The sequence below is a fragment of the Hemicordylus capensis genome, chromosome 6 (genome assembly GCF_027244095.1).
Source record: "Hemicordylus capensis ecotype Gifberg chromosome 6, rHemCap1.1.pri, whole genome shotgun sequence".
Lineage (NCBI taxonomy): Eukaryota > Metazoa > Chordata > Lepidosauria > Squamata > Cordylidae > Hemicordylus > Hemicordylus capensis.
The window spans coordinates 136,496,201-136,520,395 of NC_069662.1; the positions used below are offsets into that span (position 1 = coordinate 136,496,201).

Consider the following 24,195-nt stretch of genomic DNA (forward strand, 5'->3'; position numbering starts at 1 on the left):
CAGGATTGTTTTAATTTCATTATTATTTTCTTTCATCCTGCTGTGCTTGTTTGTCACTGTTCTTCATCTCACTCACACAAAACCAGCCATGGGTGTAACTATTATTAGGCAAGGGGAGACATTTGTCTCGGGGCCCACCACCTCAAGGGGACCCCCCAGAGACATGTCACGTGTCTCCCCTGCCCACTGCACCCAGCCCGGAGGTTACCAATCATTTCCCCCCATTTCTCCCCACAGTGGCAATTTCCCAGAGTAGGGCCTGCTCTGCCATTCGCCCCGGCCGCATCCTTCCCCAACTGTGAGGCACGCGCCTGCGCAGTAGAAAGAGCATCGCAGTGATCAATCGTCACAGCGATGCTCTTTCTACTGCGCAGGCGTGCACCTCGCAGTTGGGGAAAGACGTGGCTGGGCCGAATGGCAGGGCAGGCCCTGCTGTGGCTGGGAGTGAGATCGCCACTGCCGGGGTGGGTGGGGTGGGGAGAGCTTCAGGTGGGGTGAATGACAGGGCAAGCCCTGCTGGGAGAGAAAGTGCATCACAATGATGGATGAAATTGCCACTCCCAGGGGGGATGGAAAGGACTCCCTGTTGTCGTGCCATGCTGTGCTCGTGGGAGGAGAGGAGAGGCCGCCATGATGGGGGGGGAAAAACATTTTTAAATCTTGTCTCTGGGCCCACTCCAACCTTGTTACACCCCTGAAACCAGCTATGGGGTTTGAAGGCTTGAGACATACTACATTGGTTACCAGGGGCAATTTTCATAAGCTAAGAAGCTAAAAGGCCTGCTGCTGAAGGTGCATCATCTTTTAAGGTGCAAAACATGAGAGATCCTGTTCCAGTCCAATGCGGGCACAGCTGTCACACACACAATAGAAGGCTTCAGCCCAGTGGTAGAGTGTCTGTCTTGCATGCAGAAGCTCCTAGGTTCAATCTTTGGCATCTCCAGGTAGGGCTGGGAAATGGATCCTCCATCGGAAACCTTAGAGAGTCACTATCAGTAGGTGTAGACAGTATTGAATTATATGGACCAGTGTCTGACTCAGTAGAAAGCTTTTTACTGGAACCATATTATGCCTATTATGAAAGAGCCACATTGGTTGTCAGTTTGTTTCTGGGTCCAACTCAAGGTGCTGCTTAGGACTTTTAAAGCCCTTAATGATTTGGGCCCTGCATATCTGAAGGCCCGCCAGCTCCCAAGGGTTTCTACCTGCTTGATGAGGTCATCGAAGGGAGCTCTGCTCCGTGTCCGATGATGAGGGAGGCTCGGCTGTTGAGCATGCAGGACAGGGTCATAAGAACAGCCCTGCTGTTCTCACATCTAGTCCAGCATCCTGTTTCGCACAGTGGCCCACCAGATGCCACTGGAAGCCACAGGCAGGAGTTGAGGGCATGCCCTCTGTCCTACTGTTACTCCCCCGCAACTGATACTCAGAGGCATTCTGCCTTTGAGGCTGGAGGTGGCCTGCAGCCCTCCAACTAGTAGCCGATGATAGACCTCTCCTCTATGAAGTTATCTAAACCCCTCTTAAAGCCATCCAGGTTGTTGGCTTTCACCACATCTTGTGGCAGAGAATTCCACAAGTTGATTATGTGTTGTTTAAAAAAATACTTCTGTCTGTTGGTCCTAGATTTCCTGGCAATCAATTTCATGGGATGAGCCCTGGTTCTAGTGTTATGTGAGAGGGAGAAGAATTCCTCTCTAACCAGTTTCTCTACACCATGCATGATTTTATAGACTTCTATCATGTCTCCCCGCAGTTGTCTTTTTTCTAAACTAAAAAGCCCCAGGTGTTGTAGCCTTGCCTCATAAGAAAGGTGCTCTAGCCCCTTGATCATCTTGGTTGCCCTGACGTCTTGATCTTCTCAGTTATGGTCCCCAGGGTTTGGAATGCTCTCCCAGTGGGCATCCGTTCCTCAGGTTCTATTACAGCTTTTAGAAAGCACCTAAAATCATGGCTCTTTAGCCAGGCTTTTACAAGAGTGCTCTTTTCTTGCTGCTGCTGCTGCTGCTTCTGTGCAGTGTTTCATGATTTTATTGTGTATATGTTTTTTAAACTTTTTAAATGTTTGTATTTGTTCTTATATTCCAATTTAATATTTGTATGGTTTGAACTATGTTGTATTCTATCCAGTATCTTTTATGTTTTGTTGTTTAGAAGTTTGTCCCATTGGGGATCCTGGAGAGAGAGAGAGAGAGAGAGAGAGAGAGAGAGAGAGAGAGAGAGAGAGAGAGAGAGAGTTAGTTTGTGGGGAGTGGAGTCAGAAAGGAAAGGGGAGGGGAAAGAGAAGGAGAAAATTGTGTTTCTGCATAAACATTTAGTTAAATCTATATACAATTACTTTGTGTTTGTGAGGAAAGCAGCTATAAAACAAACTGAAGCTCTTCTCGCGATCCGTGAGAAGAGCTTCTGGCAGGTCTGTGGGGAGAGCAGATGAGCAGCCTCGCAGATGAGCAGCCTCCAAGCCCTGGGCGGCTGGATTGTCTCCCCACATGACTGCCAGCTCCATCACGGAGCTGGGGGAGGCTGTGGGGATGGGGGCTGCCTGGCCCCCAGAAGTTCCAGGAGAGACCCCTGAGGCCAGGAGGCTGTCTGCAGCCTTCCAGTTAGGGGTCTACTTGTGTGTGGCCATGCGCTGCGGTGGCACACAAGCAAAAAAAAAAAAAAAGAGCACTCGCTCCATTAACCTCATTTAAGGGGAGGGGGGATTAGGCAGGCTAGCCGCCTTGGAACTACCAGGCTTGCCCGCGGGCCTGGTGATTTCGATGATCAATAGAAAGCAGGCTGGGTTCCCTTAGCCTGCTTTCTACTGATCGTGGGAATAGCTTCACTGTTTTCTTAAATTTCTTAAAATAGCTTCACTGTTTTCTTAAATTTATTGTAAACTGCCTTGAGGTTATTTTAATGAAAGGCAGTATATAAATGTAACAATAAATAAAACTTCCTCAATAACCTGTCACCACTGATAGTTGTTGTTGAGTTGTGGTTCTCCACTTCCTGCAATGCACACACCAAGAGGCTGTTCTCCCGACCAGCCTAACCCAGTCTGGGGCAGCCCAGGCAGGCTTAGGCTGGTTGTGAGAAGCAGTGGGATGATCATGGATCCCTCCACTCCCCATCTGCTAACCCTCTTAACTAACCTGGCTGCTAGCTGATATTAAGGGTGCACTTGCACCCTAAACCTGGCTACTGGATATCGTCTGGTTGTCCAAAGACAACCTCCTTGGTCGTCTGGGGGGAAGGTAAGTTGAAATCAGCCTCCCCCCTGTGTCCTCCTCGCCCACCCTGGGTGATTGTGAGAATTGCCCAAGGCCCTATCCCACCATGGAGCAAGGACTGAGGCTGCTTGTGGCATTAGATTTGGAGGCATTTGTTACTCTTGCAGACCTGATTATTGACTCGCCTGAACTTGCTTAGCTGCCTGCCATGTATATATAGAGAGGTTCAAATATAAGTCCTTAGTTATGCATTTGCTCTCATGGGTATCTATTATATTAATTCACCGGGGTGTGCCTTGGAATGTGCATCCCAGAGCCCAGCTGATTGGCTGGGTGGTGGACGTGCCTGATTGGCTGAGGCGCACCCAGGAGGCTTGGTTGCCACCGCCGCAGCCTGGCTGTGGAGGCCAGAGCTGATGGGCCCGGCCCGGCCGTGGAGGCAAGGCCCAGGAGGGGGGAAAGAAAGTGGCGGGGGGGCAGAAGTGGCAGTGGGGAGGAGAGGTGGCTGGGCCTGGAAGCAGAGACTGGGGCAGAAGTGGGGGGAGAGGTAACCGCCGGCCCCAAAGAGCACACAGATGCTCTGTGCGGGGTCGGCTAGTTATTCATTTATTTTGTTTATTTAATGTACTGTTATACTGCCCAAAACCTACGTGTCCGGGCAGTTTACAACAGAACAAAATAAATGACAACAAACAATTAACACATTAGCTAACACAATAAATGACAACAAAAATCAAAACTTTACTTAAAATAAATGACAGCAGAAAATTAAAACATTAGAACAATTTAAAAATTAAAACAATGTTAAAACTATTAACACAGTATTTAATTAAAAGACTGGGTGAACAGATGCATCTTTAAAGATTTTTTTAAAACTGTCAGAGATGGGGAGGCTCTTATTTCAATAAAGACTGCATTCCAAAACTTCGGGGTAGCAGTGGAGAAGGCCCGTCCTAAAGAAAGGAGGAGTTGATTTATTGGATTGAGTCATTACATAGCAATCACTCTGCAGTAAGATTCAAAGGACAGGTTCACACACACTGGAAAATGTGCTTGCGAAATCAGAGCCAACTTGTTTTGTGACTGTCTGAATCCATACCAAGGCAGGAACCTCAAGTTCACTCTGGGCCTCAAACTGAGATCTGTAACCAAGATTTAAAGTTGGCTTGCCAAACTTTAGTGCTGCCCTTGTGGAGGTGCAGAACCTCTTCATGAATCTCTGGTTGGTTCCAGGTGAGTCCACCCCTTTTGCCATCGGGACCACTGGCTGCGAGGTGCTGCAAGGCAGGTTGGGAGGTTGTACCTCTGGCTCAACTCAACTAATTCCAAAAAACTGAGATATGTGATCATCTGTAGTGTCCAGATGATCCTTCAGATTCCCTCCATACTGTATCTCAGGGTGCGGGAACGCCAGCTTCTGCGTTACATGTGAACTGCCCTGCGATTCATAGCCGGGCTCTTAATCACATTGGCTGTCATTCTATTGCATGCAAAGGGAGCTGAATCCTGTTCCCTGCTCACCCTCCTAAATAGGAGATTAGTGCTTTCAATGAGTGGGACTATGCATGTGCAGCCCTGGTTGCAGGATCAAACTAGACACTTCTTTGTCATCGGCTTTTGTAGGCAATATACAGTGCCTGTTTGCATGCACAGTCCTTCATTCACCTAGGAATAGACTTGCAGGATGCTGTATTTGATGACCTATGCCTCTAACAGTCTAACCAGATTGGGGTGAATATGTGTCAGACCTCCACCTCTAAAATGGAATGAAGCCCTACCAGCTTGACAGCATTTGAGTTATCTTTCTGAGATAGCCATATGTTAAAGAACTGGAAATGATATAATCCTTTGCAAAGCTGAAGAGCCCTGTTAAAAACCTTCTATGATTCATGCCCATGAAGGTTCAATATTATACGCTGAGGCATATCCCACTGCCAAATGTATTTGGAGGGGGGGGATCAATTAATGGTTTATGATTAAATGTGGAACACAAGATAAATTTTTTTGTAATTAACACAAAGTAGTATTAACATTAATAATTTCTGCAGGCGTTTGAACCTCCGTTTGTCAACCCACTCACTTTGGCATCAATTCCTCCCTGAAAAACTTGTGCCATTTGAGTTAGTAATATCTTCCCATATTCCCGCTGCAGGCTTAACTTTCAATTTGTCATCCGGTAACATTCACAGTTCATCTGTTTGTCAATTTCTAAATTTCTTCTTCAAAGACAGAAAATGTAGAGCTTCTGAAAGAAAGAAAGAAAGAAAGAAAGAAAGAAAGAAAGAAAGAAAGAAAGAAAGAAAGAAGACACTTGCAAAAGCTGAAGGCCAATGTACACATGATGGTGTGGATAGGGAGGAGAGCTGGTCTTGTGGTAGCAAATATGAATTGTCCCCTTTGCTAAGCAGGTTCTGCCCTGGTTCACATTTGAATGGGAATGTGTGAGCATTGTAAGATATTCCCTTTGAGGGATGGGGCTGCTCTGGGAAGAGCATCTGCATGCTTGCATGCATAAAGTTCCAAGTCCCCTCCTTGGCATCTCCAAGATAGGGCCGAGAGAGATTCCTGCCTCCAACCTCGGAGAAGCTGCTGCCAGTCTGGGTAGACAATACTGAGGCAGATGGACCAGTGGTCTGACTCAGTTTAAGGCAGCTTCCTACGTTCCTAATGAGATGGGAGAATTCTTGACTTATCAGAAATGCTGAACTGTGGGCAGCAGTACCACATAGTGTGAGTCCAAAAACTAGGACTGGATCACTGGAGCCAGCCAAGCAGGTGAACCGGTGCTGGAGAGAGCTGAGGCAGAAATTGGGAGATGGCAAAATGCCAGGAGCCAAGCTGAGTAAATGTGCCAGGAACCAGAGAGCAGAGACAGGAGTCAAGGACCATGAGCGCGTGGGAGGTCAAAGCCAATATCCGTCAGGTCAGAGGGCCGTAACAGGAAGCAGGAGTTGAAGCCATTAGCAAAGGTCAAGCCAGATCAACAGTCTGGAGCCCAGAGAGGCGAGCAAGAGTCACAGACAAGCCGGAGATGACATCAGGGGACCAGGAAGAGAGCTGGTCTTTTGGTAGCAAGTCCCCTTTGCTAAGCAGGGTCTGCCTTGACTTGCATTTGAATGAGTGACTACATGTGAGTGCTGTAAGATATTCTCCTTAGGGCAGGGAGGAAGGAGCTCGCTGCCACCCACACAGCAGACTTTCAGGGGTTAAAAAAGGGGCACTGTGACTCTCCCCTCCTTGCCCTCCCCCTGCAGCCAGCCGCCACCCTAGCCTCATCCTGCCACCGACAGTGGCAGTCTTTAGGGGGCAAAAGGGGGAACTCCCCTCCCCGCAGCTACTGATGCCGTGGTTTTTTAAAAAAATTACAGTAAAAGGAGGGAACTTTCCTCCCCTCCCCTGCAGGTACTGTTGCCGCCACTCCTCAGATTTTGCCGCCATAGGCAGATGCCTCCTCTACCTCTGTGTTAATCCGCCATTGGCACCACTGCTGTGCCTGCTCTACACTTTCTGAGCCGGGGAGGAGCCAAGTTGTTGTTGGCTTCTGTCTGTCTCCGTCCACCTCCCATCGTCCCTGAACACCTCCACACTGTGGCACGTTGGGTAGGGCCCCCTGCCTTCCTGATAGCTCCCTCCTGAGTCGTTTGGGACCCCGGGGCCCCAACTCCCCAGTTTTTCTAATGACTCTCTGGGTGAGCAAAACCATGATGGGTCTGTCAAAAAGCATGGAGGACCACCTTAATGGCGGGGCGGGGGGGGCACTGAAGATGACATCACTTGGTCTCTCCGCCCACCTGCAAGGGGTGTGTGTGTGTATGTGTTGTCAGCTGCTAGGGTCAGACAGAAGAAAGGATATGAGAAGGAGGGGTCTCCCAGATTTATTCCAGCTTCATCACAAATCCTGATGGGAGATGTAATGTGTCATCCATTTGATGTTCAAAGATGTCACATAAGTTCTTAGCACCATCTGCTGACAGTATGTGCAAAACCGGTGTCTTTTTCAAATTAGAATAAATGTAGTATTGAAAAGACACAGCTTTTTCATGGATTGTCAGCTCATGGTGCTCAGAACTTGTGCAGTGTCCTTGACAATCAAGTGGATGATTCATGATATCTCTGATTGGAATTTGCACTGAAGATGGAATAAAGCAACATTTGGAAGAGCCCAGAGCCTGGAATGGAGCAGTCAAGGCAGAAAGCGGTAGCATCTCAGGATGCAGGGCTTGGTGTCTCTGATATAACCTGCTGCTGATGTCTAAGAATCGTCTGTTATCTTCTCAACTTCATCCACTGCCTAACCCATATATTTGTGTAAATAACCAACTATTACAAAGACACTGTCAGTGACTCTCCTTCCAAAGGATAACCAGAATCCAAGGCACTTCTCACTGTTCAGGGAAGAGAGGCAACTGGAGGAAGTGTAACAATTTCTTAGAATCTCACTAGGATTCTTCAGGTCTTCCCCCAACATCCAAGCTAGCGTGATAGCTTTATTGTTTCTTTATTGTTTCTTTACTGACAGTGCCCATTTTGGAGATCAGATGTAAAAGGGAGGGAACATAGAGACAAGCTTCACAGTTTCTGTGGGAGACATTAGCTACGGAAAGGTTTTGGGAAAACAGACAATGTAGCATCTGTGCAGTTGTGCAAAGGCAGTTGTGTGAGGGATGGCCATTATTTCCAGTGGCCATCCAATTGCACAACTCTGTGTAATTTTGTGCATTTGTGCAATTTTCTTGTGCAATTTCACAAGAGTACTCTTGCACAATTGTGCATGTGCTTCATTACAAGGCAATCAAAAGCATATGCATTATGTTAGCCCACATGCCTCATATGAACCCCCGCACTGATAATCAGCAGAGGACACAAACCACAAAACCTTTGGTGTAATACTAATTGGGAGATGTGTAGGATCCTTAATACCCACCTTTCCAATAATGCCTTTGGCACAAGCCCTTAGTCCCCATATCCTACTGTAACGAATCCTAGGTATGGGTAATTCCAGATGGTAATACAACGCACTACATGAGCAGCTTGCACACAAGATCCAAGTGTGAATTTTCTCACCCTCCACACACACTTACTGGCTCCCATCTTTCTTCCCAGTGTGAATTCACTCTTTATTCAGACTCGGAGCACTGTCCTTGTGCAATTTTTGCAGTGCCACCTGCTGGCCAGTATTTGCTTTCCAAGAAGAACCAGTTCTTTTCCCTATCCACTAGAAAAGTAGTAATCAGTTATTCTCAGAAACCAAGAGGTGGTGCTGCAAAAACTGCACAATAAGTTGTGGCTGGGGATGATGGGGGTTGTAGTTCAACAACAGCTGGAGTGCCAAGGAGTACCCTTGCCCTAGAGGTATACCCAGTGGCTAGCTAAAAGAGGCACACAGAGAAAGAAGCTAATGGGTCTGTGAACCCTGCACATGCTCTTCAAAAGTCTTAAACCCAGGATTCTGTGTTAACCCTACCAGATAATCAGGAGTGAGGAAGACTTTGAAAGCATTAGGAATTTTCTTAAGGCAAATATGAATTAATGGTCTAGAGGGGATATTTGCAATGATATTCACTCAATTTTTATACGTTTCAGAATTAGTAACTCTGCAATGCAAAACTCTTTTTTTTTTTTAGGCGTGGGAGGGTGTGAATATTTCCAGCTTTTAGAAATGAATGTTTTGGCACAGATCAACATATAAAGTGTTTCTTAATGTTACTCTGAAAAATTTAACTTCCCATAGTTTGCTACTGTCCTGATAACACTTTCACCCAGATATGCTTTCCATTAACACACATGAGAACCTGTCCACATGGCAGTCTCACACATATTCTGGGCACAAATGATAATGCTTTTGTTTTTCTAAAAAAAGAGAGAAATAACTGAAAATGATACAGACTTAAATCATTAAAAAGAATTTGATTACTAGACAACAGGAATATCTCAAAATAGCTTTTCTTGTTCAATGACAGTGAGATTTGGGGCCATTTTTATGCATTGAGATATCTAACCTTACTCCCAATACAGTGTAAAAAGAATTTAAGAATCCTATTCAGGGAAGGCAATTTTATAATTGTTTACTACCTGTCAGTGGTGGCTGGTGGTTCCTGGAACTGTGTTTGTGGGGGAGGTCGGGGAGGGCAATAAGCAGGGCAGGTGATGGGTGAAGCCACAGGTAGTGAGAAGTGGAGCCAATTATGAGCAGCTGCGGAGGTGAAGCCAGGACTAGGTGGGTGCCTTAGCAATAAGTGGCCAAGTACAAATATGTAGCTAATGAGTGGGATCGAAATACAACACACACACACACACACACACACACACACACACACACACCCCTCTCTCAATTGCTCATCACTAGAGATACAGAGAAATACGAAAAACATCAGTTGCTTTAAAGTGCTTTCAGTATAACTACAGTAGTGTGTAGATTTGTATCTAACACGGCAGGATCAAACACAAGTGTGTGCACACAGGAAAAGAACTGTACAAGCCACAAGTAAAGCACAGACCAACTGCTTCTGTGGAGAGTAAATACATCATGAAGTCACCAGGGCAGCTCTATCTGCATGATTATTTCAAAATGAATACTGCTAATAATAAATAAAAAGAAAGAACTGAGCCAGAGTGATACCATGGTTCATGTGCTGGACTAGACTGGGGAAATTTGTTGTTTGTTTGTTTGTTTATTTGATTTCTATACTGCCCTTCCAAAAATGGCTCAGGGTGGTTTACACAGAAAAATAATAAATAAATAAGATGGATCCCTGTCCCCAAAGGGCTCACAATCTAAAAGAAACAAAAGATAGACACCAGCAACAGTCACTGGAGGTACTGTGCTGGGGGTGGATAGGGCCAGTTACTCTCGCCCTGCTAAATAAAGAGAATCACCATGTTAAAAGGTGCCTCTTTGCCAAGTTATCAGGGGTTATCAGGGGAAATCCAAGTTAACAGGTTAGCAGGGGAAATCCAAGTTCAAATCCCCATTCTCACATTCACTGGCTGACTCTGGGGCAGTATTTATCTCTCAGCATAACCTGTTGGGAGGATAAATGTAACCATGTGCACCACTCTGGGCTTCTTGGAAAAACAGGCTATACATGTAAAAGTAAATAAATCTATATAAGCCACAGGTAAAGAGAAACCAGCTACAAAAGTGAGGAACAGTTGCATTCTGAAGTTACAAGGGCAAGGGCAGCACATGCATACATAAATAATAGGAAAAAATCTCAGGTTTTTCAACTATGCTTGCTGTAGCTATGAACCACCTCCTGTAACTTAGAGGACACCATAGGAAGCAAAGATGCATGGGGACACCTTCTCCCTACTCCATGCCTGCTGAACAGCTGGTGTCACTCTCTACCCACTTTGGGTGCCCATCACTTAGCCTGGGTGTCCATTTTAGCAAGCAACAAATGTTTTTTTAAATAGATGTCACTTCCTTAATCCTTACTCAATGAACCATAACCCCCAGTGGACCTGTTAATTTTACAGATACTGGCCACAACGTAAAGAAAAATCTGGTTAGCTCTCTGCAAAGCAAGTGGATTTTTCAAATTATTTTCCTTCCAACAGAATCCATTCATTTTCTACATACACCACACCCACAAGGAATGCCACTTCTGCAATTATTTGAAAAGCAGTTTCAACTCAGAAATCAATGCATATGCCCTAAAATAACTTTCTGGCTTCTTATGCCAGTTTCTAATCTAATTCGTCCAGTCTTACAGTTTGCTGTTCCTTTCAATATTTTATGGCATGTCATTTTGGGAATGGACCATAATGTTTTGGATACAGATCAGATCAGAGAGCAAGGGAAAGAAAGCACAGGTTGCATTCCTCCCCTCAAAACAAACACAAAGAATCCAGCAAAAGATCAGATTTACTAACAGCCAGCCAGCCTACCTGACGACTTTCAAACCGGCATTTGGACTGGATTCTTCTGAGTAGTGTTTTATAGCTGCTTCCCTCATACACACAAGGAAATCTTAAGCAGATTTGACTAAAGGTTTATTCAGCAGCAACTCCATTTTTGCCTTCATTTTCATCTTGACTCCTCCCCCACACTCTCTACAGGACCACCCTTGGGATAAATGTCCAAACAAACAAACAAACAAACTGCAAAATATTACTGAATAGAATACAAGTAGCTAAAAGAAAAAGACTTTCCCATTCTCTGGGCATTCTGATTGGCTGCCTGGGCATTCTGATTGGCTGCAATCAACATGATGCCTTCTGATTGGTGCTCAGGGCATTTTAAGCTCCACCCACCTTCTGAAAATAAAGGCAAGCTTTGTAATTGACTCCTGCTTCATTAATATTCAGATTTGAACAACTATGTGTGTTCCTATTGGTGTTTACAAAATCCTGATACCGTCATCCATTCTATGTATACACTGGGGCTAGGCTGCAGGCAGGTAAGAGGCACAGACAGGGAGGCAAACAAACAGAGGAATGGCTACAGAAAAGGAAACTTCTGTAGAGGAAGTTTACAGAAGAGAAAACTTTCAGAAGAGGAAACTTCTCTAAAATGAGGATCCGGGTGAAAAGAAAACTGAAAGGGAAAATCGGGAGAGTCACTTTGCTGCAGAATGCATGGAGTTTTTTTAGCAAGAGACTTGCGTTTTGGGCAGTATATAAATGAGATAAATACATACATACATACATACATACATACATACATACTAGAAGCCCAGTTAGAATGTATACCAAAAGGGAGAAAAGGTAAGGATGTGCACAAAATACTTCAGGCACATCCCAGTGTGGGGAGGGGTTCCTTTAAAAGGAGGCAGGCAGGTCCTACCTGTCCCTCCTGTGAGCCTCCACCACCACATGCCACCCCATTGCAGCGCTGTTCTAAGAGAAACATCCCCATGAAAGCGGCAGCCCATGCCACAGTCTCCTTTAAAACACCCCTGCCGCAGTGACAGAATGCTCCCCCCACCATCCCTAGTGCTATGTCGGCATGCAAATGTTTTTTTAAGAAACCACTCACCCTGCACTGAAACGTTTCGGCTGTAGAGAACTGAATCATTTTGGCAGCTCTTCAAAGAGGCACCGATATGATTTGGGCACATCCCTAAGGAAAGGTACAAGCAAGACCAGGAGGATGCCAGCATGGCTAACAGGTAAAGTCAAGGAACCCATAAAGGAGAAGAAGTTTTCCTTTTAAAACTGGAAGGCCTGCCCAAATGAAGAGAACAGAAAGGAACACAAACTCTGGCAAAAGAAATGCAAGGTGACAATAAGGGAGATGAAAAGAGAGATTGAGGAACATTTAGCTAAAAGCATCCAGGTGAATAACTAAATACATCAGAAGCAGAAAACCTGACAGGGAGGTGATTGGACTGTTAGACAATGAGGGAGTGAAAGGGATTATTAAGGAGGACATGGAGGTTGCAGAGGAGCTAAATGAGTTCTTTGCATCTGTCTTCACAGCAAAGGATACTGAGCGCATGCCTGTTCCTGAACCGGGCTTCTCAGGGACGGAGGCTAAAGAATTTAGTCAGATAGAGGTGCCAAGAGATGACATTCTAAACTGTCTGGGAAAATTAAAAACTAGCAAATTGCTAGGGCCAGACGGCATCCATCCAAGAGTCCTTAAAGAATTCAAATGTGAAAATTCCAACCTCCTTGCAACAATATATAACTTATCCCTACAACCAGGCTCTTTACCGGAGGACTGGAAAGTAGCCAATGTAACACTGATTTTCAAAAAGGGATCCAAGGACAATCGGAGAAATTACAGGCCAGTTAGCTTAACGTCTGTTCTGGGCAAACTGAACAGCATGTCAAGCATTCTCAAGGATAAAATTGAGAATGCCTCTGAGTAGCAGTTGCAGGGGAGAGGGCATGCCCTAAGCGACTACCTGTGGGCTTCCCAGCAGCATCTGGTGGGCCACTATGTGAAACAGGATGCTGGACTAGATGGGCCTTGGGCAGCATCTAGCAAGGCTGTTCTTATGTTATGTTCTACAACAGACAGAGGAAGTAAAATAGCTGACAAACGTTTTCAGATTAGCATTGCCCACTCTGTCCTCAGGTAAGAGCCACCACTGCGACCTGTCTATTAAAACAGATGCAGGGTAGTAGTTAGCATGCTAGACTAGAGCTGGGGAAGCCATAGTTCAAAACCCCACTCAGCCATGATGGTTGGACTAATCACCATTTTGCATCGTAACCCACCTCGCAGGGTTGTTGTGAGGATAAAATGAGGGGAGAACCATGTATATTGCCCTGAGCATCTCAGGGGGAGGATTAAAATATAAATAATTAGGCTACAAGAAAGGTGTTCTTCCATATAATATAGTACATAATAAGATTGAATGGCTCTGTTAGTAGTGTTTTCTGTTATGTTATCATGACGGAGCTAATGCCAGAGATCTGAAACAAATAGTACTTAACCTCCTGAACTACAGATGAGAAGGGAGATGGATGTTTGCTTTTGATTGTCCTATTCTCTTCATGAACTGAATCAATCAGTACTCCCCTTTTAGCTTTGATTCATGCTTCTAATTAGTCAGCCTCTTGGGCCCAGTTTACAAACGAAAATCTAAGTCCAATATGCATTTGGAAATTTCAACAAGCAATCTGAACCAATGCCAGCTCAATAAAATAATTAAAATGCCATCAGCCTGTTAACATACTCTCCTCTCTGCCAAAACATATATATATATATATATACACACTCTCTCTCTCTCTCAAATGTCACACTGCAGTTGAAATTACAAGGGGGGCAATGCATTTTGAAATTCTTCGGAATGAAATAAATTGTTAGATTTAAGACACAGATTGAGACTCAAAGGAAGGTTTGTGGATAGTTCCACAGATCAGATTTCTCTCCCCCCCCCATACTTTTTCTTTTTAATTTTTGCAGAAAAGAAAAGATAGAATTCAGTTCCGGAACAAACAGAACACTTCAATGGTGGGGTGTTTTTTAAAAATTATTACTTCCCTTAATCAATATCTTTCTTTATATATAAAAGCCTTAGGACATATGTAGCAAATACCGTGGTCCGTGGCACATCTCACGAGAGTTGAGAGAGAGAGAGAGAGAGAGTTGTCCAGAGGAGAGAGAAGGCGTGGAGTAGGGCTGAGTGGCGGATGGAGGGGTAGCTGCAGCCGAGGAGGTGGCAGCAGCCAAGAGAGGAAACGAGACATTAAGCAGCGGCAGCTGTCACTCCACCGGATCGGCTTGTGAGGAGGGCGGCGGAGCCAGGGCAGAGGCCATCCGTGCAGGCCAGAAGGGAAGCCCCGGCTTGGCTTTCCTCCTCATGAGGAGACTGGGCAGGCTGACCTGACCGAGGCCAGAGGTAGGAGCTGACTTAGGCCGCTGATGCAGCAATGCTGCGATGCTGCTGTGGCTGGGGAGGACTGACTGAGTGGGGAGAGAACTGAGTGGGGGGAGGATGAGTGAGGGGGGGAACTGGCTGATTGGGGGGGGGGCTTAAGGCAGAGGAAGGGAAGGCGGGGAAGGCAGGGAACCGGATTGTCTGGGGAGGGGTGAGAGAAGGAGAACTAGGACACAGATGTTCTGCACAGGGCCAGCTAGTAGAATATATTAGTTTCATTCTTGTGGAGTCAACAAGTGTGGCGTGCATTCAAAATAATTCCTCCCTCAAGGCATCTCTGGGCAATTGCTTATGGTGAGGTAGGTATAGTTGCATCAGGATTACCAACAATGACTAAGCTATTCCTGGGTATTTTGCCCATCCTCCCCCACCCCGATATCAAGCCATTAAAATATCCAAGTTTGTTTTCAGTAGTGACCTGGTTATTGGTGCCAGTTCTTGGAGACTCCAGGCCTATCCTGGAGGGCTGGCAACCCAAGCTTGAGAATCCCTGCTTTAGACCCCAATTGTCAAGTGGAGTCTAAAGCAGGGATCCTGAATCTTGGGGCCCCAGATGTTGTTGGACTACTACTCCCACCATCCCCAGTCATAATGGTCTTTTGCCATTGTTGCTGGGAATGATGGGAGTTGTAGTCCAACAGCATCGGGGGACTAGGGGTGTGCACAAACCATTCGATCTCAAACTGGTTCACCTTGAACTGGGCCAGTTTGACAATTGGATTGCAAACCAGACCGGAGGCAATTCAGTTCGTGATCGAACTGAACCGAGACCGGACACAGCACAGCATCCCTCCAGTGGCTGTTGCTGGTGTCTATCTTATGTTTCTTTTTTAGATTGTGAGATCTTTTGGAACAGGGGAACATTTTATTTATTTATATCTATGTAAACTGCTTTGGGAACTTTTTGTTGAAAAGCAGTATATAAATATTCGGTGTATTCATATTTGTATGCTTATAAAGGGGAATCTGGTGAGGATTCCCCTTTATAAGCAAAGGAGTGGGGGAATCCTTCAAAAGTCTTCTAAAGGCTGGCTGGGGGTGGCCACGAGAGGGCACCTTTAAAAGTCGATTAAGGTCCTTACTAGTACAGAGGTGGCTGCCACCTCCCCTCGAAGCCCCCCTGGTGCAGCCCAAATGCATGGCACTCCCTCCAGCAACCCACCCACATGGTGGCAGTGCGGTTCTGGCCTCTGTGGATGCAAGGAGGCCATTTGCGACATGGTGATGCAGACTTGCATGGTCACGCTGTGCACTTGGGCTGTGCCGGGGAGGCCTTGACCAAACTGACCTGCTCTGGTTGGTTTGACAGAACTATTTCACAGACCAGCAGTTCGTTTTGAATTCAGTTCAAATTCGAACAAAACCACAAATTTCAGTTTGTGCACACCCCTCCTGGGGTCCTGTGTTTCCTTTAAGGCATGTGCAGGGGCGCACATACACACTTTTTTTTAATGTCCACTCAGTTAATTTTAGATCCCGCTCAGGTTGAATCAGGAAGGCCCCATTCTGAATGCATGTGTGCACACACCGCCTTGATACTCCCACCCAGAACAAAACTCATTCCGCACACAGATGTAAAAAATTACAGAGAACACTGCTGGGGACCCAAGCTTGAGAAGTGCTGTGCTAGGCAACAGCAGCAATTATCTTGTCTTCTGTAGGAAATGAACCCTTTCCCCTTGCTTGAAACTCTCCTGCCAGCATGCTTGCCAGTGGTCTATAAAATCATGCATGGTGTAGAGAAAGTGGATAGAGAAAAATTCTTCTCCCTCTCATATAACACTAGAACCTGGGGTCATCTCATGAAATTGATTGCCAGGAAATTTAGGACCAGCAAACAGAAGTACTTTTTCACATAATGCATAATCAACTTGTGGAATTCTCTGCCACAAGATGTGGTGACAGCCAACAACCTGGATGGCTTTAAGAAGAGTTTGGATAACTTCATGGAGGAGAGGACTATTAATGGCTACTGGTCAGAGGGCTATAGGCCACCTCCAGCCTCAGAGGCAGAATGCCTTTGAGTACCAGTTGCAGGGGAGTAATAGCAGGAAAGAGGGCATGCCCTGAACTCCTGTCTGTAGGCTTCTAGTGGCATCTGGTGGGCCAATGTGTGAAACAGGATGCTGGACTAGATGGGCCTTGGGCCTGATCCCGCAGAGCTGTTCTTATGTTCTAACCCTGAGTCTCTAGAGAGCTGCTGACAGTCAGTGCAGACAATACAGACCTAGACAGGCCACCACTGTTCCCTCTTCCCAGATGTTGTTCATTACAACTCCCAGCATCCCCAGCTACAGTGGCCTTTGGATGGGAATTGTGGGAGTTGTAGTCAACAACATCTGGGAATCCCTGTTAGAGGGAACAGTGCAGCCCAATGATCTGACTCAGTATAATAAATCCACTATGTATGTTCTTAAGAATGAGACCCAATGGGGCAGAACAAAAAACCAGAGACTCAATGCAAGATAGGTGGGAAATGCCAGCAAGCCTGGGAAGATTCTGAAAGGAGGACATTTTAATATTTGATGTAAGCCGTCAAATGGCTGCGACCTCATTGGATAGCATGTAAACCACCAACACGATCATCTCATCTGTTCCAAGTCTTGCTTCTTCAGATGTGTCCTCAGATGCTTCTCACTCCCGAGCATGCCCTCCTGGGTATTTTGAAAGGGCTACGTTTATCAGTCTTCTGGTCTAAAATAGTGGGAACATATTGTGATACCAATACAAATTACATCTGTTTCTGCAGCTTCCCTGGACTTCATGAATAGGCAAATGTGTTCTACCTCCTACACTCTACATAAAATGGATCAAATACCAGTACGTTTACTCCTGAGTTGTGAAGATGAGTTATGGCATCAGTAACATGATGCCCACTCAAAAGAAACAGTGGGTGTATTCTCTTAGGCAACTAGGCATTATTAATTATTCCCCAAATCATGTTGCTGAATAGAATATAGGACACAGTGCCCCTGAGGAAGAGACTTTCTTGAAATCGACCTAATGAATAACATATTTCCAGTGCCCCTTAGAGGCTGTCCCTCCTATTGGTTCTGCACTGGCGACTTTTCTACTTCTTTGCCTGGCTAAGCTCTTAACACCTTAGGCAATTAGGAATTATAGCTCAAATTTTGAGATTATTCTTTCATACAAAATAACTGCAGTTATTTGCTTTAAACACACATGACAGCACAAAGCACACTTTTGTATTCAAACACTTCCACAGTATCAGCTGCAAGAAATTCTCAAGATTGATATGTCAAATCAAATACTCAGAATTGTATAGGAACAGCTCAGATAGAGTGGTCTTGATCAGAATAGACTTGGGTGTTGCAATCCTGCACATACACACCTATTAATCTGAAAACTCTATGAGCATGCTTCAAGTGCAAAGAACACAAATTTGCACATATGCATGTGACATTATCACACGAAAAATAGCCCTCTGGAAATGTTTTAAAGAGCAACTGTGCTTTGTACCGGTCTTCAAAATTAACCATAATTTAATATTTGATTTGACTCATAGTTTAATAACCATCAAAGGTAAAGAAAGGCTGGCTGCCCTCTTTTGCATCTAGTTACCCTGAAATAAGCAAATTCTTAGATGTGCATTAAGGCTCATGCTTGGTTCTCACTCTAGACATGTCCATCTGTAAGCTCTTAAAACATTCCTAATGCCATATAGTACAGCAGCCCAGTGCTTAAGAATTAGCTGCGTGTGCATTTTTGCACCACGAACCTTGACATGTGTGCCAAACTGAATTCAACTTCTGCCTGGTACAGCACACTACACAAAAACTTTCAGAGCCAAGGTCAATATCAGCTGCTGTCCTAAGGCCCAGTGTTTTCAATCTTACGCTAGGGAGTATACCTATTAAGCTCCCAAGCCCATAAATTGTCCATGTCATTAGGATTCCAGCCAAGCACCCAAGAGTCTACCTCAAACAAGGGCAAAGGCAAATCCAATTGCAGATCTGAAAATCTTAAAAGCAAATATAAATATATCCATCTTGATCCTATGGTTTCTCCCCCACTCCAGATTAGATCTGGAGAGGCTTCAGAGCTTGATGCTTTGAAATAATTATAGAGACCTGGTGTGCAAATGTCAAAATGAAAGAAATTTAGCAGAAAATAGGGGAGAAATGGCCAGATCTCCCTATTAGCACTTGCTGTACATCTCACAAGACAGCTGATTCCCAGCTCTGTATGGGTTCCAGCATCCAGTGATTTATTGGGTAATTCAGCATTTGCCAGTATGTCTTGTGCTAATTAAATGCATCGCACTCTATTCAGAAATGTCACAATTGATTTGTCTTCTGCAAGCACTAACTTTATTTCAATCTTCTAAAAAAGATTTTATGAGCCCCAGATAACTTATCCTGGCACATTCATCTCCCGGGGCAGCTTCTGTGTGTGAGGCCGGTAAGAGACAAAACTAAACAGTCAATGCAGACATATTTGCGGACAGCTTGTTTGTCTGTTAGACGCTGTACACCCAAGTCTATATAGCATATATATACATAGCAAATGTTATAATAACCATAAAAGCCCGTGAATAGGGACAGAAGCTAATGTACACCACTGGTGAATTTTATTGGCTGTCAGAGCTGGCAAACAAGATGGCTCGTGATCTGTACAAAATATGTTTATTTCATTTAGTTTGGCTATTAATTAAGCAATATGAAGTGGAGAGCAACAAAGAGATAATCCACTGGGAAGGTCTCTTGTACAATCATCTGTCCTCTTGAGAGCAAAACTTGGCAAGAGATTGAACATGTGTGTGTGTGGTTTTTAAATAGCAGCTGTATGATGGAGAGGGGGATCAGAATACAGATTGGGTGGCCATCATGTTTGTTTGTTTGTTTAGTGATTTATATACTAGTATTCCTCCAAGGAGCCCAGAGCGGTGTACATGTTTAACCTCACAACAACCCTGTGAGATAGGTTAGGCCGAGAAATAAGTGACTAGCCCAGGGTAACTAATTGAATTTCATGGCTGAGTGGGGATTTCAACTTGCATCTCCTCAGACATAGTCCAGCATTCTAACCACTCTAGCCAGTATGCTGGCTCTTTCCCCCCAACACATCCCCTATTTTCTACAATTACACTTTTGGGGGCAAATAGGCACTTTGGGGAGGGGATATTTTGGTAGGAACATGGTATGGGGTAAAAGAAAGACTAAATCCCCTTCCAATCATGGTGTCACGGGCAGAGCCACCATTGCGCAAACAGGTTCGAAGAACCCGGGCTGCCAATGCTTCCGGGGCCACAACTCGCAGCCTGGGCATGCCCCTGCATCTGATGTCAGATGCAGTAGTATTATTTCACTTGCAAACGGGGCCATGTGGCCCCATTTGCAAGTGAAACCAGCACTGCATTCTCAGCATGGCCGGGAGCAACTCTCCCTGCCTTTAAAAGTTAGCTAAACCAGCTAAACATTAGCTAAACCAGCTAAAAGCAAAATTTAACAGTAAGCTAGCTATTGCTTCAGACCTTACTGAGAGCTTTCCTGCAGAAATATCTTCCCTTCTGAAATATAGTGCCTAGCTAGCACTTAACACACCATGCGGTGACTCCATGATCTTACTACAGAAATGTTACTGAGCATATTATCCAGCAGGACACAATTATGAGAACTATCAGGATTTCAAATGTTCCTGAGACGAGAAGGAAAATCCCAGGTTTTATATGGGTCAAGTATGTTTTAATTTTAATTTTCTCCAGAGTGCAAGCTTTACAAAGAGAACAACCATTCCTCTCATCTAAGCCAGATTTTGAATTTTAAATAAGAATCTACAGTCCAGAAATCCTCTTCCACATGTGTAATGTTAAAATGTTTATGCCATCCTCCCTTCTCACACTTCCTTTGGTTTAGACTAAGCCCTTCTGACTCTTGTTCAATAACGCTTCACTTTCTGTGCCACATGCAAGGCAATCCTTCTTATTCACCCTCACAGGTTTTCAACTCAAATGAAAAGCCTGCTATGTCAGAAGAAATGGTGTTTCCTCAAAACTTGAACAGCAGCTGATAACCAAAGGCCAAAATAATAATAATAATAATAAAAATAACCCTGACATGACCCCAGGGATGCATGATCTGCATTTTGTTTTGTTTTGTTTTGTTTTGTTTTGAGTACATGAGCCAGGCCCAGACATTTTGGCTGTTGGTACCACCTCAGGGGACGAATGCTCACAGTGATTTTTGGCATGAACTGGCTCGAGGTCGGGCTGGTTTGCCATCGAACTGGTCCAGGCCTGCTTCTGCTCTACCTCAAGCTGAACCTCCCTAGTCGGCTTGGGGCCGGTTCAGAGGTTCTAATATATATATTCTAAAAAACACACATATATATTTAGAATCACTCATGGCGGGTCCAACAGCCTTGAGAGGTGCTGGTGCAGCCATGGGGGGGGGGATCTTCACAATCTCCCTCTCCCCACACTGGCCTCCCAAAAACTCTAAGTTTGGGGGCTGTTCCGGCCCTTTCCTGGCGACGGCAGTGGTTTTGGAGGCTGCCACACATGTGCCCTGGCCATTTGCATTGCTGGATTCCCCTTTACAAGCATAGCCCTTCAATCCCAAACTATTCCACCATGGACCAGGCTCAGTTCGGTTCAATCAAAGCCACCTCTGATCCGGTTCGTAGTCAAACCAACGAATTTGCCCAGTTCGAGGTGAACTGGTTCAATATCAAACAATCCATGTACACCCCTAATCAGGTTTAGGATAACACAGAACTAATTGTTGTACTCTCTCTGTGGAGTAATCTTTGGAGGACATTCCCGCCAATTTTTATTTCCATTAACTGACAACATCAATAAGACTGTATAGTAGTTTTTGTGTTTGTAAAAGCTTTAAAAACACCATTGCAAATTGGGCTGCTATAGGCCTGATGGTCAGGACAATAAAAGCATAACACATTGAAAGTTGAAAGTATTGCAGTTCTATCACAATTTTTCATCTCTTTCATCTCTTAAAAATCACAATGAGCATTCATTCCCCAACATGGTGCCAACCACACCAGCTGGCTCATAAACTATTTGTTTTATTTTACTTTAAAAGTTTGTGGGGCTATAAGAGCAGCTTTGGGGAGCGGGGTTAAACCTTCAATAAGTGCCATTTTCTTGATCTTACCCAACCCAGCTGCTCTTAACCTCCACAGCAGCAAAAATACAGGTATCTCAACTGTGCCTATATATGTTCTACTGTGGAAGTAGTAGTAGTTTCAGGGGCAATTTAGATCAGGAAAATAGTGCAGGGAACATCTTCACTCCACCCCCAGCATTGCTTCTCTGCTCAAAATGGAAGTTACCCAAGCTGCTTTAGAGGTGTTTTTTAATTTTTTTTAAAAAACAGGAAATCCAGGGGGAAGTGGGGGACACAGATTGGGACCATGCCATGCAGGGGCGGAGGGAGACCAGTGGTGGCCTGGGTTCAGCCCACTGCCACGGCCCCCTAGCCCTGCCCCCTGAATCAGACATAAGCGTCTAATGTCAGATGCAGGACATGTTGTTAAGCCACACCCCCTGCATCTCACATGCAGGGGCTGTAGCTTAGCTCGCAAATGGGACTGCGAGCCGTTTATGGTTACGGGCAAGTGGTTCAACAGAAATAAAGTCCCTGGTTATTTTGTGCCTAATCTTGCAAACTGGATTGTTGGATTAAAACCCACCACAAACACTAGTTAATCCCTTGGAGAAAGCGTTGGATATAAGGTCCAAGGTGAACTCGAACAGCAACTTTAACAAGAACAAATTCATTGCTTTAAACATCTGCTGACAGGGCCAATCTGCTAATGAAGGGTGGTGAGGTGGTCACCACAGGCAGCAGATTTGTGGAAGCAGCTATGGGTCTCATGCCTGCTGGCCACCACCTCCACCAGTCACCTCACTATGGTCCCCAGATTAGTGCCCTCTGTACTTATCAGCAGCACCTCCAGAGAGCAGGAAATTGAAGTGTGTGGAGGAGTAGAGTGGCGGGCTAGATGGGATGGAGGAGGGAGGAGGAGGCATGGCGGCAGAGCAGTGGCAGCAATAGCAGATCAAGAAGCGAAGGGGAAAGAAGGGGTGGAAAAGGAAGAGGAAGAAGAAACAGCTCCACCTTCCCTGGCAAAGGGGGAAGAAAAATGTTCCACCTCTACTGGTGTGGCAGAAGAAAGAGCTCCCCCTCTGCCAGTTGGGTGGGTGGGTGGGGAGCAGTGTTCCCTCTAACAGGGATTCCCGGATGTTGTTGACTACAACTCCCAGGATCCCCCAGCTGCAATGGCTTTTGCTTGGGGATTATGGGAGTTGTAGTCAACAACATCTGGGAATCGCTGTTAGAGGGAACATTGGTGGGGGGTCCCGTCCCCCCCAGCAGGGAGATAGGAAAGACCTCAGTCTCTGTTGGTTGTGGGGGGAAGGAACATGTTCCTCTTCTGTTGCTGTGAGGGAGGCAAAAGTTGCTCCTCCCCCAACAGGGGGAAGAGTGACAAATGCAGACTGTCCACACACCACTGGGGATGGGGTAGGGGGCACAGCTTTGTTGTACTTCCTCAGGCATGATGGGGGATTCAGCTGGGTCTTCCTTCTGAAATGTCACTTGTCACTTGGAAATGAATGTTGTTCAGTTCCCAGATATTCAGTTAGGAATAACACCAGCCTAAATCTTGGCTTGACCGACATGCTCCTCTCCCTGTAACAGCAGCCTGAGGTGCAGAAATTTAGCCAGGAAAGTGTGATCCCATCACTTTATCTCCTGACCAGGAAAAGCCTCACCTGCTGAATTTCTACATTACAGGCTGCTGTTAAAGCCTCAGGAACACAGCTAGTTTTTTTTAAACGCGAGATCACAATAAAAAGCTTGATTCACAATCAGAAATCCTCAAAATGCTCATGCTCATCAGATAGTGTGTAATTTATCAAATGTGTTATGAAGCAAATTTAGGTGCTGCTTTATTAAAGCTCACCAGAGGTCATCAAAAAGACGGAGAGACTCCCAGTTGGGAAAGATTTTGTTATCAAGGTTTTCTCCCGCTGTGAATGCAAATTGGCTGATATTCAGACTAATGAAGAGCTGGTGCTAGAGGAGAAGCACTGGTGCTTCTGAAAAGTTCAACTAACTCAGCTTTGCCAGCGCTTCTGAAAAGTTCAACTAAACTCAGCTCTGGTGTGTGTGTGTCTGTGTGAATTTCAGTGACCTCCCTTCCCCAGGAAGCACTCTGTGCCATACAAAAATGTGTCCCTGAGGGTCACACAGCCCTTGGGGACTTATTTCTGGGTTACACAGAGCACTTTCAGGGGAAGAGGAAGTAACCAAAACCCTCTTCTCTGTGGAAGTGCTGTTGCAGCATTAGTCTAGAACTCTTCAAAAGCACCACTGCTTTGTTAGTCTGTATGTCAACCACTGAGATAAGATGGGCCAAATCACATTCTTACAAGTTTTTGGATGTCCGCTCAGTTCATTTTAGATCCCACTCAGGTTGAATCAGGAAAGTCCCACTCTGAATGCACATACCCACACACTGCCTTAGTACTGCTGCCCAGAACAAAACTCATTCCGCACACAGATGAAAATAATTAGAGAGAACACTGGACCCAAGAGCTTACTGCTTACTGTTCAGTAGTTTGGCAGGCAAATAGAAACACCACAACTGGAACAGTTCAT

General features: G+C 45.3%; 1 long non-coding RNA gene across 1 annotated transcript in view; it reads right to left on the reverse strand.

Annotated features, from left to right (window-relative positions):
• Nucleotides 1-2,003: 2,003 nt before the first annotated feature.
• LOC128328917 (uncharacterized) overlaps nt 2,004-24,195 on the reverse strand; it is a 68,969-nt gene continuing 46,777 nt past the window's right edge. The window contains exons 2-3 of the long non-coding RNA XR_008309449.1: nt 5,296-5,460; nt 2,004-2,175 (exon numbers count right to left, since the gene is read on the reverse strand). This is a non-coding gene — a long non-coding RNA (uncharacterized LOC128328917). The remainder of the gene's footprint in view (nt 2,176-5,295; nt 5,461-24,195) is intronic.